The following is a 25,397-nucleotide window of genomic DNA, read 5'->3' as shown; positions in this document are numbered from 1 at the left end:
TATATCCAACACGAAATCAACATTTCGGCCGCATATCTACCTGGACACTAGAACACCACAGCAGATACGCTGAGCAGACGATTCTCACAAGACCATGAGTGGGAACTAGATACAAGAGTCCTTCGGCACATATTCACTCTCTGGGGATATCCCCACACCACACCAGAGAACACCCAATGTCCTCAGTTCTGCTCAAGAGCGGGTCTAGGCCACAGGTCTCTGGGAGATGCCTTCCTCATTACATGGGATGCTCCACAATTCTATGCCTTTCCACCCTTTCTCTTCTTGTTCAAGGTGCTTCACAAAATACAGGTGGAATGGGCCTGAGTTATCATCATAGCTCCAACAAGGCCACAACAAATTTGGTATCATTACCTCCTACATGTGGTGATGTGTTCTTCAATCACTTTGCTGTTGATTACACACCTTGTCTCTCAAGATGCAGGCCTAATCCTCCATCCCAGTCTACAACTCCTTCATCTGAAAGCATGCCTTCTTCATTGTTTCGGGATTTGGAGATGACCTGTTTGGAGGCAGTCAGAGAGGTTCTCTTAAATAGCCGACGTGACACAACTCTCAGAACTTACCTCCAAAAATGGGAAAGATTCTGGTGCACAGCCAATTCATGTCTCTGTGAGGAACACTCCATTACCACTCATTCTAGATTATATTTTAGATCTTAAAAGATTGGGCCTATTCACAAGCTCTGTTCATGTGCATTTTGCAGCCATCACAGCATTCCACCCCAGGATGGATGGCTATTCTGTAATTCATCCACCCATTCATGAAGAGGTTACTTAAGAGCCTTTCGAACCTCTACCCTCACATATGACATCCCACCCCATCTTGGGATCCCAGCCTTGTCTTGTGCTGTCTCACCAGAACACCATTCAAGCCCATGGCATTATGCCCCTACATTCATCTTTCCATGAAAACAGCATTTCTCATAGCCATCGCGTCTGCCTGATGAGTAAGGGAGAAATAGGGGCTCTCATGGCATGTTCTCTGTTCATCATTTTTTATAAGGACAAGGTCATCTAAAATTCCTACCCAAGTTGCCATCCTCCTTCCATATGGACCAATCTATCCACTGTCCCTGCCTCTTCCCAAAACCACATAGCAACCAACATGAAGTGACACTACACACCTTGGATGTTAAGCATGCATTAGCCTTTTACCTGGATAGAACTAAATCTTTCAGACAGTTGCCATGCTTATTCCTCTCAACTGGCAAACGATCAAAGGGAACAGCTATGTCCAAACAACGTCTGTCCAAGTGAATCTCACAGTGCATACACCTTTGCTACCAACTGCACAACCAACTACCTCCACTTAGAACTCGAGCACATTCCACTCGCGCTCTCCCCACCTTGATTGCCTTTCTTAACAATGTGCCGATCCTGGACATTTGCAAAGAGGCGACCTGGGCATCTGCGGACACTTGAGTAATTGCATAGTGTTGGCTAAAAGACACTGGATTAGATGCCCTACTAAGACCCATCATCCTCTCCTCCCGAATGCCACTCCAAAGCCTCAGCCTTCCACCTATGGGAACTATTCTTCAGTCATCTATAGTGGCACACCTATTGGGACACCACTTGAAAAAGAAGCAAAGGTTACTCACCTTCTGCAGTAACTAAGGTTCTTTGAGATGTGTGTCCCTGTGGATGCTCCACTTACCTGCCCTCCTTCCTTCTGCTTCAGAGTTCAAACATACACTCTGTGGTAGAGAAGGAACTGAAGGTAGTTGGGCCACACAGCGCTATATAGGTGTTGCTCACGGCACAAGATGTGGAATAGTGCATGTGCTGCCAAAGGGGTACCAAATCCCAGGCACCTACAGTGGAGCACCCATAGGGACACGCATCTCTAAGAACCTCAGTTACTGCACGGGGTGAGTAACCTTCTCATTTGTATATTCAAACTCACGCAAGCATGCACACTATCTCTTTGTTGTCAAGTATAACACAGGAGCTTGGACCAGGGCTTCAGGAAATAACTTCATTTTGAAGCATAAAATACTCATTAAAATACTGCCTTCTAAGTGAAAGTTCAAAGTACTAGGTTCTGATTTTCCCCCAACAGAAAATATCTTCCTTCCCAATAGAGCCATGTTCTGCACTGTCTTTCTTCTCTTGCTCCTTTTCAAATAATCTACTAACTGATAGTGCGTGGGGAAATCATTGGGAATGTGAGATACATGATCATGCAAGCACATTGGCGATTTAGTAATTGTATATATTCTACATCATGTGCAGAACATTTGATATCTGTGTAAATATTTGGGATCTAGTGTTATCTAATTCATGAATAGAAGTATTGGTCTAAGGAGTAGCATTTGATGCATTTTGTTTGGCATTGTCCCAGAAGAGGAGTTTATTCCTTGCTCTTTACCTATAGAATAGAACATAAAAACACATTTCCCCCCAGTGCGCACACAGCAAAGAAAACAACACTCCAGAAAAAGGAATGTTATGTGCCAAATAAACTTGTATTATATGTAGGTTACTATTTCATTGTATGTCAATGCCTATTTGGAGATCCACACATAAAATAGTTTATTTTGCTTCTAAGTTTGTGCTGCTGTTTGTTGAGGCTTGTAAACCTCCACTTAACCATGCTTTGTTACTCTGCGATTTTTCTAGGAGATTGCCTTTGTATTTCTGTTTCCCTCAAAATTAACCTTTTGGGAGGCAGTGTGGCTTTGTGGAAAGAGCTCTGGACTGGGACTTGGGAGGCCTGGGTTCTATATTGCTGTCTCTGCCACTGACCTTATGAGTGACCTTGAGCAAGTCACTTCACCTTTCTGCACCTCTGTTTGCCCCTCTATGGGAATAATGATACTGACCTCCTTTGTAAAGTGCTTTGAGATATACAGATGAAAAACACTGTATAAGAGCTGGCTATTATTATTATTATTATCTAAGCAGTGTTTCAATACAGCAAAACATAAAAAGATAACTCTCCCGTGACTTCCCTGCAAAGATAGTGGTTCAGGAGGGCCTCTTTTGCTGAATGACATAAGAAGTTGACACTGAACAATGATACCTCAGTTTTAGTAACCAAAGAATGATACCGTTTTTTCCAGTCTGCTAAAGTTTATGCTGCTCTTCTGCCTTGGTCTCTCTACTACGGCTGTAATCAATGATCTCATTTACACTTGAAGTCTCCAAAGGAGGGATCAGCTGGTTTTATTAACATACATCATGTCCTCACACTTCAGTGTCCGTAGTAACATAATAGAATTACTGGTGGAGTGCAATCTGATGCCACCAGTTGACTTGGACAGTGTGAATGTCTGTCCTGAGTACAGGTGGATGCATTGGGATACCCCTGTGGAAATCTTCTGCAATGTGGTCTGCGTTTCATCAGGGGACTTGGATGTTACATTTATGTCAGCGGTGACGCCTGTACTCTAGCCTCTGTGTTTTCCTTTTCTTTCCAGAGATCATAGTTTCCTGAGCCATCTAATCTCTCTGATAATGTTGTTGGCTTTGGGGATTTTGGTTTGATGTACTGTAGCTTTCTGTCATCATTGCTAGGCTTAATAACTACACAATTAGTGGATGACAACACTGATAACAACAGCCTTTGTGCTGACAAACAAACTAGGATTGACACTGGTCAATAGTTTTGTATGATTTTCGACATAATACACCACATACAGTCCACATGTTTCGTTCTGGTCCTATCGTCATATTTGAATGTACTTTCCCATAATAGATCACTAGCAACAGGTATGTAAGATTCATAATGAAGCAGCATATTACATGTACTGTTTTTACAGGGATAGTGGATTGAAAATTCTTTCAACAGAAAATCACCCAAGATGCATTCGTGCCCCACCTTTAAGGGTATTTGGCCCTTACAGATTATTCCAAGGTAGAACATTGTTTTTACTGTGGTGCAGCTATTTAATATCAAAAGCATGTCAAAATCACTAGTTAAAATCCCGTTTTGTTTTTCTGTTCAGATGATGACTTGAAGCACACAGCTATTGCTGCTGCCTATATCTAGGTTCAGTAAATAAACTAGATTGGACTTCACCTGTGTGAGTACTGCATCTGCCATCAGATACTTTGCACTACTTCCATAACCTTTTTATCATAGCACAGTCCTGTGCCAATGTTATGGTGCTTATCAAATCTAAATGATCATTGCATTTTTTTTTCAGAATGTCTGATATGAATTGCATCAAGCTAGCATGGCGCTGGACGAAAAATATCAGGACAGTTGCCAAATCAAGCAAGAAACCAAAGAGGAGATGCTGATCCTAGCCAGTCATCACTTTGGGAAAAAATGTTGACAGTTGAACTCTTTGCAGAGTCCTAAAACAACTTTGCGGAGTCCTTCAATGGATTATTGAATGAAAGAGGTGTTCTAACCGGATGTAATTTTACATTGTATTGTATGTGTGTGTACATTCTAATAAATTGTTTGCTTTGCTTTGGCTAAACCTATATGTATTTTCTCCTTGCAATCAGTTTACAGTAAAGGGATCCCTGGGAGGCTTTGGTCTATGCATTTTCAGTTCTCAGATCATGAGCAGTCTGCACTCAGAGATTCTCAGTACATACTAAGTCAGTTGTATTTGCTTTCAAAAAGCTGGATTCTTTTCTCAGTTAAGAAACTAATAGAATATTTCAAAAATTCTTTTAATCTTTAGAGCAGATATGTTTATGGGCATACCTAGACAGCACTACCGTGAGAAATGGGATAGGGTGAACAAACATGGCAAGAAGTTGTATTGATCTCTTTTGGCTTTTTCTCCGAATGCTCAGCTGCACCCCTTATCACATCAGTTGGTGTATAAAACAGATATTGGAGACTGAAAGAGTGCAAATGTATGGGAAAATAATGGCGTGCACGCTAATTATTACAGGAACCACAAAAGCTCATGAGTATAAATATCAATGACCATATAAAATGGTCGTAGCATCCCGTTCACTGCATATAAGGGAATTGAATGAAAACATTAACACAAACTTTAATATTGTATTGTCATTAGCAACAGGCTACATGAATCTGTGATGAATGAACTCATCAAGTATAGCCATGACATTACTAGAAAGAGTTGACTTTCCCCTTGAACCATCATAATTAACATGTGAAAGCCAGTCATTCAAAATATTGACAGGAATAATTTTTCCTAAGTAGAACAGCATAAACGTCAACCTCCCCTCATAAAATGACTCAAAGACATGGGTGGGATTCACTGACATCTTGCCAAGGTGGTTGCCTCAGCTCAGTATGTAATCCATCTTTTCATGCTTTAATGGCAACATTGAAAAATTCATACGGTTCTCTCAGGAATTGATCAAGATCCTAAGGGTCAGCACCAAGCTTTGGAAAAGAGGAAAGTACAAATCTATATTAATTTTTGTACAGTAATACATCAGGTAATATGCAGCACTACAAAATCCACTGCTTCATTAACTGCTTCAGGGCAGCAGTTGTTTAGGGGCTTCTGTAGACTTTCACCACAACACTAGGATGCTGTAGTGCTGCACAGGGAGACAGTTTCAGATCATGTTGCTTGGCCAAAATATATTGGAGAAGAAAAACTGTTTTACAATTTTTCTTTTTTAAAAAAGCAGCACTTGCATGTAAATAAAATACCCTCATCATCCAAGAAGGTGAGGTTGTTCAGCTTCGTTGCATTACTTGATCCCCAGTAGAAAATTGTTTAAAAATACCAATAGTGGATAAAAATTCTGTTGGCTCTTTTTAAATAAAATATTTAAATTTTGAGATGTGCCATTTACAAAGTCACTCCAGTTGCCTGAATGTGAAAAGATGGACAAATATGGCTGCTCTCTTCCTGATCTGAACAGTTGACTTAGCTACCAAACAATAGTTCAATTACAATATGCCTGTTCAGGACTGCTAATATATTTGAGTGGATGCCTGCCAGTTAGCAATGTGAGCATTACAACCACCTCCAGTTCATGGGAAAACAGCAGAAAATTGGGTTGTATCAACTTAGATGGAGGGTGAAGGGCGGCCACTGAGAGACATTTTGAGAAGTATTGATTTGCTCATGAATGAATGTGAAAACATTTTAAAGTGTATCTGCTGTAGTTTTTCTCTGACCTGTATAATATAAATAAAATACATGATGGCATGATGGGGTATAAAGATGTTCTTGCTAATTTGGGATGACCTGCATGCCCAGCTTGAGATTTTGCCACTCATGGGTAACATGGCTATTCCAAACTCATGCTAATAAAACCTTCATGCCACAGCACACCATCATATATTCTTGCTATGTCATAATATAATGGATGAACCCTGTCTCATTCTCTGAAGTTATTGGATGGTGTATAGTGAATGACTTGGATGACCTAAAAAGTGATGATTCTGTGATAGCCTTAATCTTCTATTATCTCTTCAGATGACCACTCCTTGAAAATTTGTCCAACTAAAAAATAGTCATTGTATCTTTTTGGAAAATTGGTTCTTTGTGAAATAGAAAAACTTGTATTAGAGCTTAATTTTTATTGTATTTTTTACCTTCACCTTCTGGATATGCAGCCACCTCAACACAGAAAGAGTGTAGGAGGTTAAAAAATGTATCCATTCCGGTCTTGTTAGCTGACATGTAGAGCCCTGTGCAGATACAGAATTTGTGTCTGCATCTGATCTGTGATCCGCAAACTTTTTCAGGGCTCTGCTGACATGTTTTAAACCTAGTGTAGACAAGGCAAGTTGTTGTGTTAATGTGTTAGCTGTTTAAGGTAAACCCTAGGTAGGGAGCTTAGTGTTTACCTCAATCAGCTAACACATGTTAAAAGGACAACTGTCTTGTCTACACTAGGATTTTAATGTACTAACGCATGCTAGCTAACATGTCAAAAATGCACTTTTTTTTAGTGTAAATATGGTATTAAAAGTATATATAGGACCATTTATTTCCTAGGCTCCTTCTCTCCAGTATTAAGGTACTGACTTATCAGAACACTAAAAAGAATCAGACAAAAATATAAAATGTGTCCTTGTGGAAACATAAGCTCAGGTTTTTTTCAGTTTAACTTGTCACTGATCCAGAGAAACAATATATGACAGTATGAGAGAGAGAAAATATCAGCAATTTAATGAGTATGTGTGCATGAAAATACTGCTGAATAATCAGTCCAGTTCCATTATAGGCAATGAGATGTTTTTTGTTTCATTACTCTGAGGTAAATACAGAGTAACACAACTAAGTGGAGGGTAACTGACTGCAGAAATTGACTCAGTATTTCCTGTTCCATTTTTGCCTCAGTCTTTCTACCTTGTACAAACTTTAGCAACTTCTGAACATCTAAATATATGATTGTCTACTCCATACAACAAAAATTCTGGCAAGATATAATGCAACAGTTTTAAGTCTGAATCTTCAGTTGAGTTCTTTCGCTTTGGCAAAGTTTTCACATTTCCAACAGGTTTGCAATCAACCTTTTCTTATAGGCTTTTTATAAATTTGAGAGCAAAGCTGGGTAGGAGTTGAATGTTCCAAAGAGAAAGAGTCACTTGATTTTTGTTCTTTAAATTATGTAGAAAATGTAAGTAGGTTATGAACTATTGATCAGACTTGGATTCTAACAGCAGGATTTTTGAAACATTTATGACTTTTTCCAGTAATGTTAATCTGGCTACAATGACTGTTTTTAAAATATTTTTTACTATTCTTAAATCAAACTTGATTGAAAAAAACTGACAGTTACATATCATAAGAATGTAGAGCATGTGATATTGATGAAGAATTACTTTTAGAGAGTCTTTCACTCAGGAAGACCCCAAAACATTTTAAAAAGTCATAAACTGTAGATAGCTATAGTATATCATTTGTATTCTCAATTATATTAAAATACATGATTACTTTCACTCACAACTGAAATTAAGTCAATCTAGAGTAGAGTGCAGCAGTTGTTTAAGATCACATAGCCAAACTGCACAGCAATCTAGGACAGGAAGTGAAGAATACAGAATGCAACTGAATGCAGGGGGAAAGTTTTGCTAGATGATTATTCAGATTGGTATTTGGCAAGGATACCAAGATGACTCTCATACACATTGCACAGGAGAGCGTGACAGACTACCACTCTGCATTACCCAGCATAAGAATTTCCTAGACAAAAGAGCAATTGCCCAGTAGCACCCTTTGGGTTCTCTCCAAGAAAGAACAATAGAGCTATTCCTCTGCCCTCTCCCTGCAATAGTCTACAGACATGACAGCAGTATGTCATGATTACTTCAGGCCAAACACTACATTTTAAGAAATAATTTCCCCTGAAGTGAGTTATTTAACAGTTGACTATCACAATGTATGTTCCCAGACAAAATCTACATTAAAATGGAGTTAAATATCCTAAAAACAAGCATTGCAAACTAAGACAATTCAAAGCTGAAGTTAAACTGGAAAGAAATCCAAACATGTTAAGATATGGAAATGATCAGTGAGGGCACTCAGCCTCCCCTCCCTCTTGAACTTTGCTTTCCCATGCATACACGTTTCTTCCTTCTTCACCATATGTTCCCCAGCACATGTGCTCCTCAGTCTGTCACTCTCTTCTTTGCTTTCCCCTTCCCTTGTGCACATGTTCCTCAGTATCCCTTCCCTCTGCACCCCCAATTGCTGTGCATGCACAAAACACACCCAATTTTTCTCCACCCTTCTCCATCCCACATTCTCCTGCAAGGGCACATTTTTAGTTTCCCCTGCTGCTGAGTAGATCTGAATTGCTTTCTTTCTAAATGTTTGCCATCTTCTGTTGTCCTCAATGGCAATGAGATGTTTGCTTTGAAAAGAGCCACTATCTCTCATTGTTCTCAATGGGAGTGAATCCAAGCTACCCTCAGGGTAGCAAGTAGCTCCCAGTGCTTTCAGGAGATGGTGTGGAACACTGTGAGGAGAAAGTGAATGGAGGCAGGGGCCATCCTTGGTAAGGAGACCCTCTGTTCTGAGTCCCATTGTGAAAAATTGAGATGGTGTGTCCTCAATCCCACTGGGAACCATAGGAGATGATAGCTATTTTGAAAGGAGGGTGATTAATGGAATTCTCTGAATAGTTTCAGTCTCTGCTAAGCAGAAACTTTCAGTTATAAAGCATGATGGCAAAACAGGCTATTAATTCTAACATGATTTAAATGTACCTATGCACAAGATTTCAGTGAGCTTTAGGAAGCCTGAAGAGTTTGTATCATTCTGCTGAGATCACTCGGGCAAAGGAAGGGCTGACGCCTGGTATTAAATTTTTTAAAGGACCCATTTTTGAATTACTTTTAGATCATAAACTAATTAATGGATTTACTTGTAAATACTCAGGAAAAAAGTGCTGTAATTTTGGGGAGTATACACTGTGCTTTTAGTACATACCAAAGCAGTTGAATCCCTGCTTTAAGGCAAAACTCAACTCAGCCTTAATTATGGAACTGCATCTGGCACCTCTGTAATGGTGAAAATTAAGAGCCAAGTACATTTGGGATTTTTTTTTTCCATTTTAGAAATAACATGGCAATTTTCGAAGGATAAAGTCATGTCACTGGATCTTTTTTACTTTCTTTTTCAAAATAGAACAGCAGCTTTCAATGTAATTATTTAATTGCATCCATGTTGACTACATTCTAGCTGAACAAAAACATTTCTCATGTACAAAGAGCGAAGTTAGGAAACAGCAACAAAAACCAACCCTCTCCTCATAAAAATAAATAAAAAACAGTTCAACTATATAAAGATGTGATATCTATTAAAACAGCCACATTAGAAGAGTTATCCATTTAAATTTAGCAAGTTAAACAAGAAACATTAGGGTTAGCTTTCTGTTTTCTTAAATCCACTTATTGAGGACAGTGAGTTGGAGAGAAGGAATCTTTAGCCTTAGGTGTTGCTTGCTTCATTTTAAGGGAAACTCATTTTAGTGGAAACTTTTTTTTAATGTAGTGGGTTTAAATAGATACATGGCATATTTTTTTCTATTTGTTAATGTAATTATTTATTAAATACAGTGAGACTGATCTTCATAGGTGCTACTCCCACTAGAATTGTGGCTACTCGGTATCTCTGAATATCAGGCCCAGTGTAATTTCGTTTCTTGCATTAGAAAAGTCTTATTCAATTATTGGTTTTTTTTTTAAAAGTAAAAGGTTTTATTATGTGAAGAAAAATGAACATTCAAAATAATTAAAATAATAAATATATGCAGAGGTAAGGAATTTTCTTATTATTGGTATTTTTACTGTGGCAGCACCCCATTGTGCTAGGTGCTGTACAAACACAGAACAAAAAAATGATTCCTGCCCCAAAGAGCTTACGTTTAAGAATAATGCAAGATAAAACAGATAGGGAGAACACCAGGAAACCATCAGACAACATCAAGCTATATTCATTACAGCAAATTTACAATAATATTTTATATTTATTCACTGCTTTGTTGTCAAAATTAGTCACAGGAAAGTAGAAAGCTGACAGGGAACAGCATGTTCTATAGAAGAAATACCATGCAGAGCCAGAAAATTGTCATTATACAGTAAAGATGTCATTCTATCATTGGCTTTACTCCTGGGGGGATTAAGCACCACTGTGCATGCGCAGAATTCATGTGTCCTGCAGAATTTTATTTTTTCCACAGAAAATACATTCTTCCCCAGAAGTTCTGCAGTTCCACCTTTCACCCCCCAGAGGCCAGTGCGGCACCAGAACAGCCAGCCGCATTCATGTGGTTGGCTGTTCTGGTGCGCTGTTCTGGTGCCACAGCGGCCTCTGGTGGGCAAAAGGCAGAACTGCAGCACTTCTGGGACAGAATGTATTTTCGGGGGGGGGCGGCGGAGGGGGAATTCCGTGTGTGCACAGTGACACAGAATTCCCCCAGGAGTAGAAGTTTATCACAGCACCTGACTGTGGAGCAACTGGGGTTCAGAATGGTTAGTAGGGGAGAACAGATTGGGGCATGGGCTCAGGAGCTAGTGGGGTGACAGCATTGAGCCAGGGACTGAATGGGAGTGGGGGTGCATGGCCACATGGGAATGGGGGAGGGGAGCGGCAGAGACCCATCAGGATGGGGAGTGTGGGGACAGGGGCAGATGTGCCTGACTGAATGGGAGAGGCTTGGGATCAGCCAGGGGGAGGCTCCCTAACAATCCTGTCTCCCCGCCCCCCCCCCCCAAAAATCCATATTTCTCCCACCCACACCCAACAACCCTCCAGGTTCACTCCAGGGTCCTTCCCTCGCCCTCCTCCATTACCCCTAACACTCCCAAGCATTTGCACTGCTTCTAACGGGTGCAGGAAATACAATTCTATATTGTAATTTTAATGAATTACTCAAAGTTCTGTATTAATATGCCTAGTAAGGAATCTATTTGTAAAAAAAAAAATCCAGAATCTTTTTTTTTGTCTGTATTGTTACAGACATACTTGTTGACAGATATTTTGAAAAAAAATTGAAACTGGCATGATTATATTGTGTTATTTTGACAAAATTATGCAGAATTTTGCAGAATTCTTGATTTTTTGGCACAGAATTCCCCCAGGAGTAGACTGTCTTGTAGGCTTGGTAACACAGTGCTATCAATAAATCTCCTAGACTCCCTTTTATAGTTATCTGTTAATCAAAGCACTCTGAAAGTACAGTAACTCCCCACTTAACGTTCTCTCGCTTAACGTTTTTTCAATCTTACATCCCTGCTCAATTACAGAACATGTTCCATTTAAAGTTGTGTAATGCTCTGCTATAACGCCATTTGGCTGCCTTTGTCCACAGCTGGCAGCTCCCCAGTCAGCTCCCTAGCGCCTCCCACCCTCTGGCAGACCCCATGGATCAGCACCTTCCCTCTCCTCCCCCCATCTCCTGCCCACAGCAATCAGCTGGCTTGAGGTGTTCAGGAGGGAGGGGGGAGGAGCAAGAACTCGGCGCGCAGGCTTCCCCTCCCTCCCCTGCCTCTTGAACTCCACAAACCAGCTGATTGCCGCTGGCAGGGGGCAGAGGAGGGAGAGGGGAGGCTGTGCGCCGAGTCCTCGCTCTTCCCCTCTCCCTCCTGCCTCCTGAACGTGGCAAGCTAGCTGATTGCCGCGGGCAGGAGGCAGGGGAGGGAGGGGGGAGGAGCGAGGACGCTGCATGCGGAGTAAAGGGGGAGGAGGGGGGAAGAAGAGATGGGTTAAGGGTGGGGGTTTGGGGGAAGGGGTGGAGTGGGTGGGCCGAGGGTTGAGCCCCCTGCCCCCTAGTGCTTGCAGAGCAGGGGAAGCTGCCACTGCTGCTGCGCAACATGCTTCTCCTAGCTTACAGCACCTTCAGCCTCCTTGCCTGCCTCATTGCCTCCAGTGCCAGTGGACTGTGCCTGTGTGGGGTAAGGCGGGGGCACCTCCCAACTATAGTACTGTACTGAACTGTGTGGCAAATTTTTTTTTTCCTGGAACCTAACCCCCCCTATTTACATTCATTCTTATGGGGAAATCGCATTCACTTAACATCGTTTCACTTAAAGTCATATTTTTCAGGAACAGCACGACAATGTTAAGTGAGGAGTTACTGTAAAGAGCAAACTTCATCAAATGTGTGGAGTTTTTGTCTTTCATACCATACTGTTTGAAGAGGTATTCCAATTTTCTCTCTTTGAGATATAGGTGATTTTCAGTGTTGTATATTTTACTCATGGTGATGGCTACAGGAATCAGCACTCTCCTCAACCTAGTATGCTGCCCAATTTTTGTTACAGATGTTAACAAATCCAGAGCTTCCGTGGTGGTTGCATTAGGGCCGGATTGACTGATTAATAAATGTCTAATCTGTAGATACTGAGTTATTTCATTTGAAGGCCATATTTTTGCAGCTTCACCTCACATCTTAAAAATATAATTGTGAATTAAATGTGATAGACAGAGAATAGCTTTATCTATCTATTGCCTACCATCAGTTTGCCTCTGATTTGTGGGGCTGAATTATCCTCCAATACTAGAGTTACTTGGGGGGGAATAGAGGGGGGAAGAATCAGAAACAATTTTTTCTGTAGTTTAAAAAAAAACAATCCATAATCTTCTGACCAGCTTTACTCCATAGGCCACGGAGCAGCAGGGTCCACCCAGTCAATGGCCTGACCACTTTTAAGCAAGTACATAAGGGATGGGCAGTCTGCTAGATCATTTTATTCAACCCACTATAGTCCAGCATGGAGCATACAGTTCAGTGGTGGCAGGGTTAGGAAGGGGGTGAGGCATTTTGGGAGGGCCCCACCTTTGCATAGATGCACATCACATGATGCCGTGGTGAGAGTCAATGGACCAGAATGGGGAGCCAGGCCCAGCCCTGCAGGACAGGAGCCACCACTGCAGGGTGGATAAGGGGCAGGTGCAGTCTCTAACCCCCCACTTTACATTGTGCTCTGCAGCCACTGCTTTACTCAGCACTGAATTCTTTTAGTTTTGCTGCTAGATTAGACTAGGCCTTTCTGATAGCAGTAGTCTTTCCATGTATATCTATGTGGAACCAACTATTAAGAGAAAGGAAGTGAAGGTAGGAGTTCCTGTTCTAAAGAGGAGTTCCTTTTCTTTGTGGATCTGTGCTATGTCTTTGTACCATTGGGAAATCTGACTCAGGATGAAGGCACTGTAATACATTTTAAAATCCGAGTGGCTCAGTAGATAGAGCACTGGACAAGTAATCCTAGGTTCTGTAACTTTCTCTGCCACTATCCGGTTGGATGACTTTGATCAAGTTACTTCAACTCTTTGTATCCTAGTTTCTCCATCTGTAAAATGTGAATAAATGCTTACCAGCTTTATAAAATGTTCTAAGATTTGGGAGGAGAAATGCTATATAAGATCTAGAGCTAGCGAGCTTGATCGGCATTCTACAAGCACTTACGTACTTGATCACTGAAATGAGTAAAGATACTTAATTGTTTAAGTGCTTTCAGGATATGGGAAAACATGGGTTTCTCCTTTGTTTGTAGGACAGTATAATTTCTCCATGGGAATTTTGAGTTCTCATATAAGAAATTTTTAAATATGTGATCTAACTTTTTAAAAAAGCATTAAAAAAGGAGAATGGAACTGAGTGCATAAAAGGGGCATAGTAAAATAGTCATTTTGATAATATTAATTTTCCCTTAACTCCAATCTTTCCATATATAGATATCTATTTCTGTGTGTGTGTATATATATATATATATATCTTACGATATGTTCCATTCTATGCATCTGATGAAGTGGGCTGTAGCCCACAAAAGCTTGTGCTCTAATAAATTTGATAGTCTCTAAGGTGCCACAAGTACTCCTGTTCTTTTTCCAGTCTTTAATTGCATTTGTGGAAAAAGTTGACAGATACTTGATTGAAAATATAGTACCAACAAAAATGGAGGAAACTCGTAGGGCAAAAAAATCACCCACAAAAAAGAGCTCATTAAGTTCCTTGGATGACATGGAAATGTTTATATTTTAAAAAGAAAAACAAAACTAAAAATGATTCAGAATTGGAGATACTAATAGGTGTGTGAAGTGGATGCAAAGGACACTTGGAAATAATTTATTACCAACAGCTTTTAGATGCAATTTATGCCCTCTGCAAAATGTTATGAAAAACAGAGGCCTCTTTCAATGAGGTGGAATATGATAAATATTTATACTTAAGGAGCTTTTTACTTCAAAATAGCATTTAGTATCTTTTACTGACTCTGAGAATGCCAGATCTCTTGGGGACTTGATTTTTCAATTGGTGAAAGTATTCTTCTTTTCCTGGGCCTGATTTTCCTCTCTCTACTGATTTTACACTGTTGTAATCAGGGCCTAATTAATGCTTAGGTACTACACGTTTGTGGAAGGGCTCCAGCTCTGGAAATCATGTGAATACAACAGAATCTCACCTTTTATCTAAAAATATATATTTTGCTTCTAGCTTTACTAGTGAAGAAGAAAAACTTGAAAACATGAAGCAAATTTTTAAGAAGTGTAGTGATATCTGATTGAGTCTGCAAGCAACCAGAAACAAAAGCTCTGAGAGGTGCTGAACTGCCCTCATGCATCTCAACAGAGCGTTAATTGTAAGACCCATTGCTCTCAGGGCCCTGTCAGTAGCACATCCATCGACAGAGGTTGCTGTGTATTACAAAGGAAAGGAGGGCAGCAGACCCAGCCCCTCCACCCAAGCAGGTACACCATAGCTGCTAAGGTAAATATTGGAGACCCCACACTTGCCAATAGTGCCTGCTTCTCTGGGTTTAGGGGGAAGAAAGCAGTGTCCCTTGCTACAGCTCTTAGGGGGAACAGTTCTGGGGAGGCTAGTGCCACTGTTAGGTGGGGTGGAATATGCTGAGTTAGGGCAATGGATGGGACCATGCATCATGGTGTCCCTAAAACTCCAAATTGCCTTTATCCCATTGTGGGTGCTCTTGATTTGATTTATTACATCAGTCTGAGATTAGAATCAAATCTCTTGTTCCCAGACATTATGTAGTGTTCTGTGCATGGCTAGAGCTTCTGAGTAGGCTGGGCTAGAAAACAAGAATTCCATTCCATGGAAGATTATGGCATGTGGTTTCGTTCCCCATGGGATTAAAAAAACTTGGGGGGTGGGTGGGGGGAATGGGAAGGAGGGAAAGAGACCCAACACAGAATATCCAATAGCCTGGTGGTAAACCTCACCTAGGATATGGGAGAATTAAGATCAAGTCCTTGCTAGCCCTGACTAATAGCAGGGACTTGAACCTGCATTTCTCACATCGCGGATGAGTGCCCTAACCACCAGGATATTGGCTATTCTGGGGTGGGTCCGTCTATCTCTGGGGTTGACCAGAAATTACATCCTGGACTGGAGAAACCTTCCCAATGAATTGACATTTTCCAGTGAAAAAATGTTTCATCCCATCTAACTGCTTCTGAGTTCCATTTGCAAATGGCTTTGGGATCCTTCAGGATAAAATGAACTAAATACACTTGTAAGAAATTATTAATAATAATTATTTATTTGTCTAATCTGAAAACTCCTTGGTCCTGAAAAGCTCTCTCTGAATCAGCCATATATGTCTCCTAGTTAGGGCTAATTAATAATTGAGTAAGGTCTTCAGAATTTGGCCCATTATGTATTATGCTTTTGCTTCAATACAAAATTATTTAAGGAAATATTTTGCACTTATGAAATTTTAAGGGGTCAGTTGTTCCATATAGACACAGTCTCAGAGTGCAGGGGATATGTAGGGGAAGTGGTAAAGCGGCGTCTGTTGAACCTCTTTGGGTCCCCAGTCAGTTCTTCTGGCCAGTGTATGGGGAGTGACCCATTTGTCAAGGAGGCGAATTTGGAAGGAGAAAAAAGGCCAGGGGTGGGGAAGAGAGTCCCAATAAGTCTTAAGAACAGTGGTTTCAAAATATAAAGCAGAAAACTTAAATTGCCATGAATGGTCACCAGTATTTAGCCTAGTAAACTAAAGAAATAATTTTGCCCTATGTTATTCCATACATGCAATTAAAACATTGAGATTTACAGGGATGAACTGATTATTAAAAATGTATAGATTAAGTTCATACAACACTAAAATTTCTTCATACAATGTACATTTTATGAAAAAAAAATCACAATGAAGTGACGTCATGTTCAGTTTGGGACTGAAATTTAAGACAGGGTGCTGTTAGAAGGGCTCTATGAATTTTTAAAAAAAATAAATCTGTAGAAATAAACATTCCCCTTCAGTGTCTGTAGTCCATAGTGCTTGAGAACAGGAAGTTGAAACTTACTAACTGAAAACAGACCAGTCTAGATACATTATCCAAGCTGATTGAAAGGGGAAAAAAAATAAATAACCAGTAAACACGATAAAAAGTAGTTTGAGCAGAGGTCATAATAACAGTAATTCCAAGACATTTCACTATGTCAGGAGAAATGTACAGAGTAAAGTAGATTAACTGTAAAGGGTAGGGTATTATAGTATCTGCAAGTGGTTGTTGTTTTTTAATAAAATTATAAATATTTTTATCCAAGCACAGTTTTCAGGTGACTTTTTGTTAATGTAAAGATAGGTACATCAGAATCATAACAACATGATAGATTTTCATCATTTTCAAAACAAGGGAAAACCAGTTCAAAGACGTCTTTTAAAAAACGGGTTGTTCATTACTAGGGTGACCAGATGTCCCGATTTTATAGGGACATTCCCAATATTTGGGGCTTTTTTTTTATATGGGCTCCTACTACTCCTTCACCCCGAATTTGCACCCTATTCATTAGACAAATAAATTACACAGTGTTAATACAGTGTGTTAAGGTAAATTCTTTTACCCACCCACTTTTTTTAAACTCTTACTATATGTACAGTAATATTAAATATAACCAGGAAATCAGTTTCACAATGTAGTTTATTAAGGACTGTGAATTTGCATCCTCCTCACTAAGCCAGTCCCAACAACTTTTGCACAGATAGCTGAAATCCTCAACTGGAATGTGTCACTTTAGAGTACAAACTATTTCCCCATGTTTATTCCCACCCCCCACTGTTCCTCAGACGTTCTTGTCAACTGCTGGAAATGGCCCACCTTGATTATCACTACAAAAGGTTTCCCCCCCACCCCCCTGCTCTCCTGCTGGTAGTAGCTCACCTTAAGTGATCACTCTCTTTACAGTGATCAATAACACCTATTGTTTCATGTTCTCTATGTATCTAAATCTCCCCACTGTATTTTCCACTGAATGCATCCGATGAAGTGAGCTGTAGTTCACGAAAGCTTATGCTCAAATAAATTTGTTAGTCTCTAAGGTGTCACAAGTACTCCTTTTCTTTTAATGAAAAATCAGTTACTTAAATAAGTGATGAATATCGAATATATATATATATCTGTTTTCTCAGGTCTGGGAATCCCTTGTATGGTTTCCCAAGGAAGAAACAATTCCCGCTCCCCCATGATGTGGTTTTAAGTAATTTCTGGCATAAGGTTGGATTATTTGCTTTTCAAAAACTTAATGAGGAATATTGTCATGCAGATTATACAAGACATCTCCTTTGAAGGGAGAAAACTCGTGTTCAAATCATAGGTAATTTCTTTGATAAGAGAAAGCCACTAACTATAAAAGTGTTCAGTGAAGTCAATTATATTTTAATCAATATTAATTGCATTACTGAAGTTGGTATCACAGGCGGTTATGTGCCAACCTATCACTGAATATGGTTGAACCCCTAAAATTTGCTTAAAAGATGGACTGAACTCCCATTTGAATTACCAAATCCAATGGTGTTTTTGAATCCCTACTTTATTGCCTTCTGGCTCTAGCTCAGTGCTAAAGTATGTCACTCTAAAGCCTACTACCCCGAAAAGTTTTATTGTAAAGTAACACTTCAGTATCAGAAAGTGGTAATTAACCATCTATTTTTACATGTGATATATGCAAAATAACCTCATTCCTTCAGAAGCAGGAGGTCTAGGGAAAAAACATGAAATAACAAACTTGATATTGTAGAATTTGGACTGCCACCATATAATTAATGGAATGCCTTTGGAAAAAGTTTCTAAATGAATGATCCATTGAGTGAGTCATTAGCTTGGCTTGTAGAAGGAACTAGTACCAACTTATTGGTTCCCCACCCTATTTTTAAAAATAGGATCAGAAGTGCGTTCCAGGGAATCACACTTGTCAGAGGGAGCAGAGGATAATATTTATATTACTGTAGCTCTCAGAGGTCACAATCAGGATTTAGACACCTTTATGCTAGGTACAGCATAAACACTTACAAAGACAGGTTCCTCGTTTTAGAGTTCACAGTCTAAAGAATAATTTGAAATCTTCTGAAAGAGGTAAGGACATTGTGTGTATTGAATAGAGGGGTAAGGAGAGATGTCCAAAAATTGCTCTTGGTGCCAGAATGAAAATATTTTCCACTTCAGATTCTAGAGCTTATGCATAGAAAGTTTCAATACTTCTAATATATAATTGAGCTTGTGAGAGAGAAATCCAGATGTGGATGAAGAATTTGACCATACCACTGGAATAAACCAAAAACATATAGCATATGGGAAGTGTAAACTGTCTGGCATCTATCTGTCAAAGTACAAAAATTACTTGGCCAATAAGGTCCCATGAAAATAAGAGCCACGATCAGTATTTATCTAAACTGATAGATCTCCAAGGAACGTCCTGTGGGCATGAATGGACTCCTGCGGTATTTCTTGGGCTGTTTGCATAAATATACAGCATTCATGTAAAACTACAGTGACATTTTGCAGTTTTTCTGGAGCCAGTCTTAAATATTTCATTTAATATGCATAAGGTCACCCAGCTTCTTGGGTAACTGTACTGAGCCAGAACAGGAAGAACAATATTGACCTTGAAGTCAGACTCATAGTGGATCACTCACATTTATCTTGGAGTGCTTTGACTGATGAGCTGTAGTTATGAAACTCAGAGAAAGCTAAGAGTGACTGGAGCATCTTCTTACAATACTCTAGTTATGAGCCTCCATTGCTGACATCTTCTCGTTGCAATCAAGATACTACTTAAAGCATCAGGGATACGTCTCCTTTTAAATATCTGAACTGACACATGCAACAACTTGGACCGCTGCAACTTTCCAAATCCATGTAACTTTTACCTAAAAAAAATTACTTAACACATTTTTTGGAGTTCTAAAATGCTGCCAGTTATTCATCTCAAGTGGAAGTTGGTCTAATAAAAGATATTATTTCACCCATCTTGTGATTCTTGTTTTAAAACAAATTAAGTAGGGGGGAATAAAATAATGAAAAACAATATTTTTAATAAAGCCTATTCTAAACAAATGTTAAGGTTGCAAAGTGAAACATTCAAAAGTTAATATGAAAGAAAGAAATGTGAAAATTAAGGTTGCCCACACAACTCTCCTCCCTTGATCATATGCATTACAGTGCAGTGTTTTATTCTACATGTGAGTATGTGTAAGACCTACATATATACATACATGATATAAAACTATCAGAGTTCAAAATGTATGTATGGAGATTAAGGGGGAATGATTTAAATCCAACAGAATGAAGCCAATGTGAACTTAACATTTTTAAGACTTTAATGTTAAATTTGGAGTAATTAATATGGTGAGTTGGTGGAAATGAGGAAGGGGGGAAAGTGCTGTTAGCTACATGCAGTAGAACACCCCTTCTGGGGTCTTGTAATAGGTGTTTAAGTGGTTGTGGGGGAACAAGAAACTTCTGGAAGCTTTGACCAAATTCCTCATAAGCACCAGCTGTCATGAGACCCCTAAACAGGCATCTGGGGAGAATATTTAGCTATGGAGAAGTAAATTGTAAAAGTCTGATGAAAAGTAGTCTTGCTAATTTACGGATTAATTTAATAAAACCCAACTTGCTTCTTCATTTGATCTTTCAAAAGCCAGCTCCTGCTTTTAATAGACAACATCCTTGTGTGCTTCCAATCAGCTTTTATTCTGCATAGTAAGCTCACCACCAATGACTGTAAATTGGACCCTTACAAAAAAAAAGTGTTCACAGTGATACTGGATATACTGTTCCACAGCTGTACATCACAGGTTTACAACATCTGGGTTGCATGCGCTCCCCCTCTCTTCTCTTCCCTCCAATGAATTTCTTGTGATCCACAGTTTTCATGGGCACTGAACACCAGATGCAGTGCTGTGCAAGCGGCAGTCTCTCTCTACAGCACCATCTTTTTCCTCTTCCACTTCCATCCCAGCTGCCCTCTAGTATCACTTTGCCTTTACTTCACACTAGAAACAGCTCTTCTAGCCCTGTTGATTGCCAGTCAGAGATATGACAGCTCAAAAAAAAAAAAAAGAAGGCCAACCAGGAGGAGTGGAATGAAGAATTCTGGGTACAGCCAATTACGGCCCTTAGAAGGAGTGGGCCTGCCACTTCAGATTGTGATCAATCTGCATGTGGAGGAGGAGGAAGAGAAGAATTGTTCTTCAGCTGATTGTCAGAGACCAGGATGTGGGAGGTCGTGCCTCGTGTTTGGAGCAGAAGTCAGGATGAGTGGTTGGTGCCAGAGTCAGTAACCAGGAATAGGATGCCAAGGTCAGAGCCAGGGCCGACTCTTGGCACCAGCAAAGTAAGCATGTGCTTGGGGCGGCACAATTCCAGGGGCAGCGTTCCGGCCATCCCTTTTTTTTTTTTTGGGCGGCACTCCGGACACCCCCTTTTTTTTTTTGGCTTGGGCAGTTGCACTCTCTGAACTTGGGGCAGCAAATTTTTTTGCTTGGGGCGCAAAAACCTAGAGCCGGCCTTGGTCAGAGCAGGTGTCTGAGGTCAGAGCCAAAATCAGACCTCAGGAATTGGAACCAAGGGTCTGAGCCAGGTTCCTGGAGTGAGGAAGGCAAGGCTGGATCCAGGGTAGGAGCAGTGCTGGAACAAGGCAGGAGCAGGAGTTAACACAGCTGTAGGCAAATGCTTTGAGCAGCCATTGGTCAAGTGCTGCTGCTGAGCTTAAGAGAGCATGCCTATTTGTTCCTCCAGGCAATCGGGCAGTCTCGCCAATCAGGTGATTCTGTATGGACCTGGGGCATGGCTTGAGTCTGTAAATCGAAGTTCTGTAACTGCAGAGCGCTAATCTGGGTTTGTAAATTCAGCAGGACATCTACCAACCCCAACAAGGAGATGTTAGCTTTCGTAGGATCCATCGTTGAAGAAGCTGCTACCCGTTTTTGGTTTGGAACTGCTCAAACTGTCAGAGACCAGGACATGGGTGGTTGTGCCTTGCCTAGTGGCTGGAGCAGAAGTCAGACCTAGTGGTTGGAGCAGGAGTTGGTAGCCATGAATAGGAACCCAAGATCAGAGTTGGAGTCAGAGGCCATAGCCAAGGGTCAGGGTAAGAGTCAGAGTTAGAAGTCAGGAATTGGAGCCAAGGGTCAGAGCCAGGTTACCTGAAGTGAGGCAAGGCAGGAGCAGAGCTGGGAATGAGCAGGTGCATCTGTGGGTGAATACTTTGAGCACTTGTTGGCCTAATCCTGCTGCTTGCACTTAGGAGAGCATGCCTGTGGGTTCCTCCAGCCAGTCAGGCAGTCTGGCCAATCAGGTGCTTCAGCTGTGAGCCAACTGTGATTCAGTTGCAAGGGAGAGAGAGCTAGCCCTTCGCAAGCTTAGTTGCATGCCTTAATCCCTGACACTGATAACAGCTTTGGCAGAGGGGAATAGAAAAGCGGAAGGGAGAATGTGAAAGAAGAATAGAGCTGGAAGAGGTGGGATAGAACTGGGAGGTAGAACAGAAGGCATGTAGTGATATCTAATTCCATGACACCTGCAGCACCTGTGACTTGTAAATACAAAAATACTTTCCAGTTTGGCAGTCAGACTGAAAAAAATGTTAAGGCATCAGAATCAACAATCTTATTAAAAACCTCAACACATCTTACCCAAAAAGAATTTCAGTTGACTAGCTAAACTGTGTTAAAGAAAACTGTTTATACTAATGAATTATACTGACTTTTATAGTGATTCAAAATAATAAACATGGAAACCAAGTCTTCTGTATCTGAAGAAACAGAAATGAGCACTATGCTATGGTCACTTCGTATCAACTATATCATCTCAGACAAACAACGCACTATTATTAGTATGAAGTCACTGTGGAGGAGAAGGTTCTGAGTGCGGTAAACTAGTCCTCAGCATCACATGGTCTGTCTGATGCTAGATGGTAGACAAAAGGGCTATTTATATGAGAAAAGGATGACCGAAAACAAAGATGTGCAGTGTTACTGATGGCAAAATAAATCATCAGACCACTAAACAGATCAAGCATCTAGCTCCTGAACAATTGTACTAATTCAGTCCAGTCGGTGAGTTTTTGAGTTTGCTTTACAGAAACTAAAAGTCAGCTGGGGACAAACAGATACGTTTGTTTGCTTCAGCGAGATAGACAGAAGCAGCAGTCTTGACAAATTTTGTCAATGTCCCTGATAATCAACTGTAGTGTTGACTGTAGTGTAGACTTCTTTGTGTTGGTAACTAATAGCACTAATATATTTATGAATGTTTTTGAAAGTTCAAAGTACTTAAAGCACATTCGCTAATCTTCAAGTATTATAACAGAGTCTGCCATCGAGCTAGATGTTCCTTTTCAAGTACTGTTTGTTTTTAACTTTTGTATTCAGTTTTAAAATATTGCTTTTAAAGAGCTCATCCTTTGTCCTGTTCAAGACAAAAGCAGAGAAAGCAATAGCCTGAGCAATGTTGGAATGCACTTTAAGAGTATGGACCAAGGCTTTCACTGCTGGATGCCTAAAGATAGGTTCCTATATCTTGATTTTAGTTATCTAACTTTAGGAACCCAGTTTTGAAAATCCTGTCCCTACTTTCTGAAAGGGCAGGCAGAAGCTAGGGCCATGATACCAAATGCACGTGTATCTACAGTGACTATGTACAAACTGGGCATTTTGTGTGTATATATTGGCAAGTTAGATGGTCACTTTTGCACATACTACTATATAATTTAAATGTGCTGTTGTAGTATATAATTTAAATGTGTCCTTGTATCAAAGGACAAGTAAATGTGTCCTTTGATACAAGTCACAAAGGATTGCAGGACATACATACACATAGAAAACTCATGTATATCAGGATATATTGCCTGAGCAATATATTTCATGGAGGCAGTAGTGAGTGCACTCTCATTTCTATATTACAATTTGTCTTTTCTTCTATTACTATATCTACTACCTTAAAGGAGGAAGCTTTAAACTGTAGTGAAGAATATACTACAATATTAATATAATATTGAATAAATCAACCCATGCTTGGTAAAGCCACCTGGATTTTTTGTCACTTTCTATGACAAGAAGCAGGAACAGATGTGATTAGACAAAGTATAAATTACAAATGTACTTGCATGACATAATATGGTTTTATGACAACCAGCCATCACACACTCCCATTTCAGGTCAAATGGCAGTCTTCCATGGTAAGTCACCAAAAAGATGATGGGGAGAAGAAAATTCTTGAAAACACACACACACACACACTGCCTCTTCTGCATTTCCTTAATTAAAACTTAAAATTAAATTAAAATTAAAAGCTTCTTCTTTGCTTATATCATGTAGAAGAGTGAATTTATAACTCAAGACAGATAAATTATAGCAATAAGTGATTTTCTTAATTAATTTCTATCCAAAGGTCGAAGTGTGTGTATGGGAGGAGATCAGTATCTACAGAACAAACACTCCTCTGTCCTAGCTGTTCCCCTTCACACTGTGTTAGTTCCTCCTTTCCTAGATGATCCGCACCTCAGGTTTCTTGGAAATTGTGACTGTGCTGCTACCTGCCCAGACTCGCAGAAAGAGATAGAAGTCAAGGTGAGATTAGGATGATCTAAGGAAAAGGGGGAATAAACAATCAGAAGAGTGGATGAGAAAAGAGTCTGTGAGGAACACACCAAGTATCAGAGAGAAGAAGAGCAGTGAAGGACTTGTAGGGATTGGTATTCCAACATAGACTTTTCCATTTCTAGATTACTGGTTCTGTTCTTGTCCAAGTTGCTTTTCACAAAATGTTATCATCTGAAGGCTACTGTTGCCTTTAGTGAAACAAATTGGTTAAGTCAGTCCAGTTCTTATTGAATAAGGGTGTGATTTACAGAGGTACTTAGGTGCCTAAGTCCTGCTTTTTGGCACCACTGCAATCCACAAAGCTCCTGCTTGGCTGCTGTCTAGGCACCTAAACTCACTCAGTGCCTAAGTTTTTGAAGCAAAAGTTCCATAGGTGCTTTTGTTTCTGCCTCTGAGCATGTGCATTGCTTCCTCCCTCTTAGTGCTTGGACACCTATCTCCCAGCTAAGCCCCAGAGCGATTCACAAACTGGGGGAAGATAGGCATTCAGCCACCCAAGTCACATGTGGAGTACTAACTCCACAGGCATGCTCAGAGGCTGCCTACCGGATTGAATTCTATTCAAAATCTGGCAGCAGCAGGACCACCATCTCCCTGATAACCTTTAACCTTGTGAATAGGGTACTCATCTAGGACCCATGAGTCCCCCCTTCCTCCTGATGGAGAGCAGGGATTTGAACAGAGATCTGCCACATGTCAGGTGAGTGCCCTAACTGCTAGGCTATAGAGTCATTCTAACTGTTTCTGGCTCAATTAATATTTAATTATGGCAGAGCAGCTCCTCTAGGAGAGATTGAGGAAGTCCCACATCAGAATATTCCATAGCCCAGTGGTTAAAGCAGTGGTTCTCAACCTTTCCAGACTACTTTCAGGAGTCTGATTTGTCTTGCATACCCCCAAGTTTCACCTCACCTAAAAACTACTTGCTTACAAAATCAGACATAAAAATTCAGAAGTGTCACAACACACTATTACTGAAAAATTGCTTACATTCTCATTTTTACCATATAAAATAAATCATTTGGAATATAAATATTGTACTTACATTTCAGTGTATAGTATATAGAGAAGTATAAACAATTCATAGTCTGTATGAAATTTAATTTGTACACTACTGA

The 25,397-nt window shown here is 40.1% G+C and overlaps 2 long non-coding RNA genes across 9 annotated transcripts in view; one reads left to right on the top strand and one right to left on the bottom strand.

The window, feature by feature from the left end:
- Positions 1-25,397, top strand: part of LOC114019152 — a 353,232-nt gene that overhangs the window by 86,772 nt on the left and 241,063 nt on the right. For 3 of the 8 annotated variants that reach the window (XR_006287381.1, XR_006287380.1, XR_006287383.1), the window contains exons 3-5: positions 3,788-3,882; positions 3,974-4,051; positions 4,175-6,174. The exons of 1 other annotated variant lie outside the window; for it this stretch is intronic. This is a non-coding gene — a long non-coding RNA (uncharacterized LOC114019152). Of the gene's footprint in view, positions 1-3,787; positions 3,883-3,973; positions 4,052-4,174; positions 6,176-25,397 lie in introns of those variants that run through there. 4 more of the 8 variants (XR_005227686.2, XR_006287377.1, XR_005227685.2 and 1 more) reach the window with 2 other exon arrangements.
- The window catches only part of LOC122463825, a 131,748-nt gene that overhangs the window by 46,974 nt on the left and 59,377 nt on the right, over positions 1-25,397 (bottom strand). The gene's annotated exons all lie outside the window — the stretch shown is intronic.

The sequence above is a fragment of the Chelonia mydas genome, chromosome 1 (assembly GCF_015237465.2).
Source record: "Chelonia mydas isolate rCheMyd1 chromosome 1, rCheMyd1.pri.v2, whole genome shotgun sequence".
Taxonomy (NCBI): Eukaryota; Metazoa; Chordata; order Testudines; family Cheloniidae; genus Chelonia; species Chelonia mydas.
This window is presented reverse-complemented; position numbering and strand designations above follow the sequence as displayed.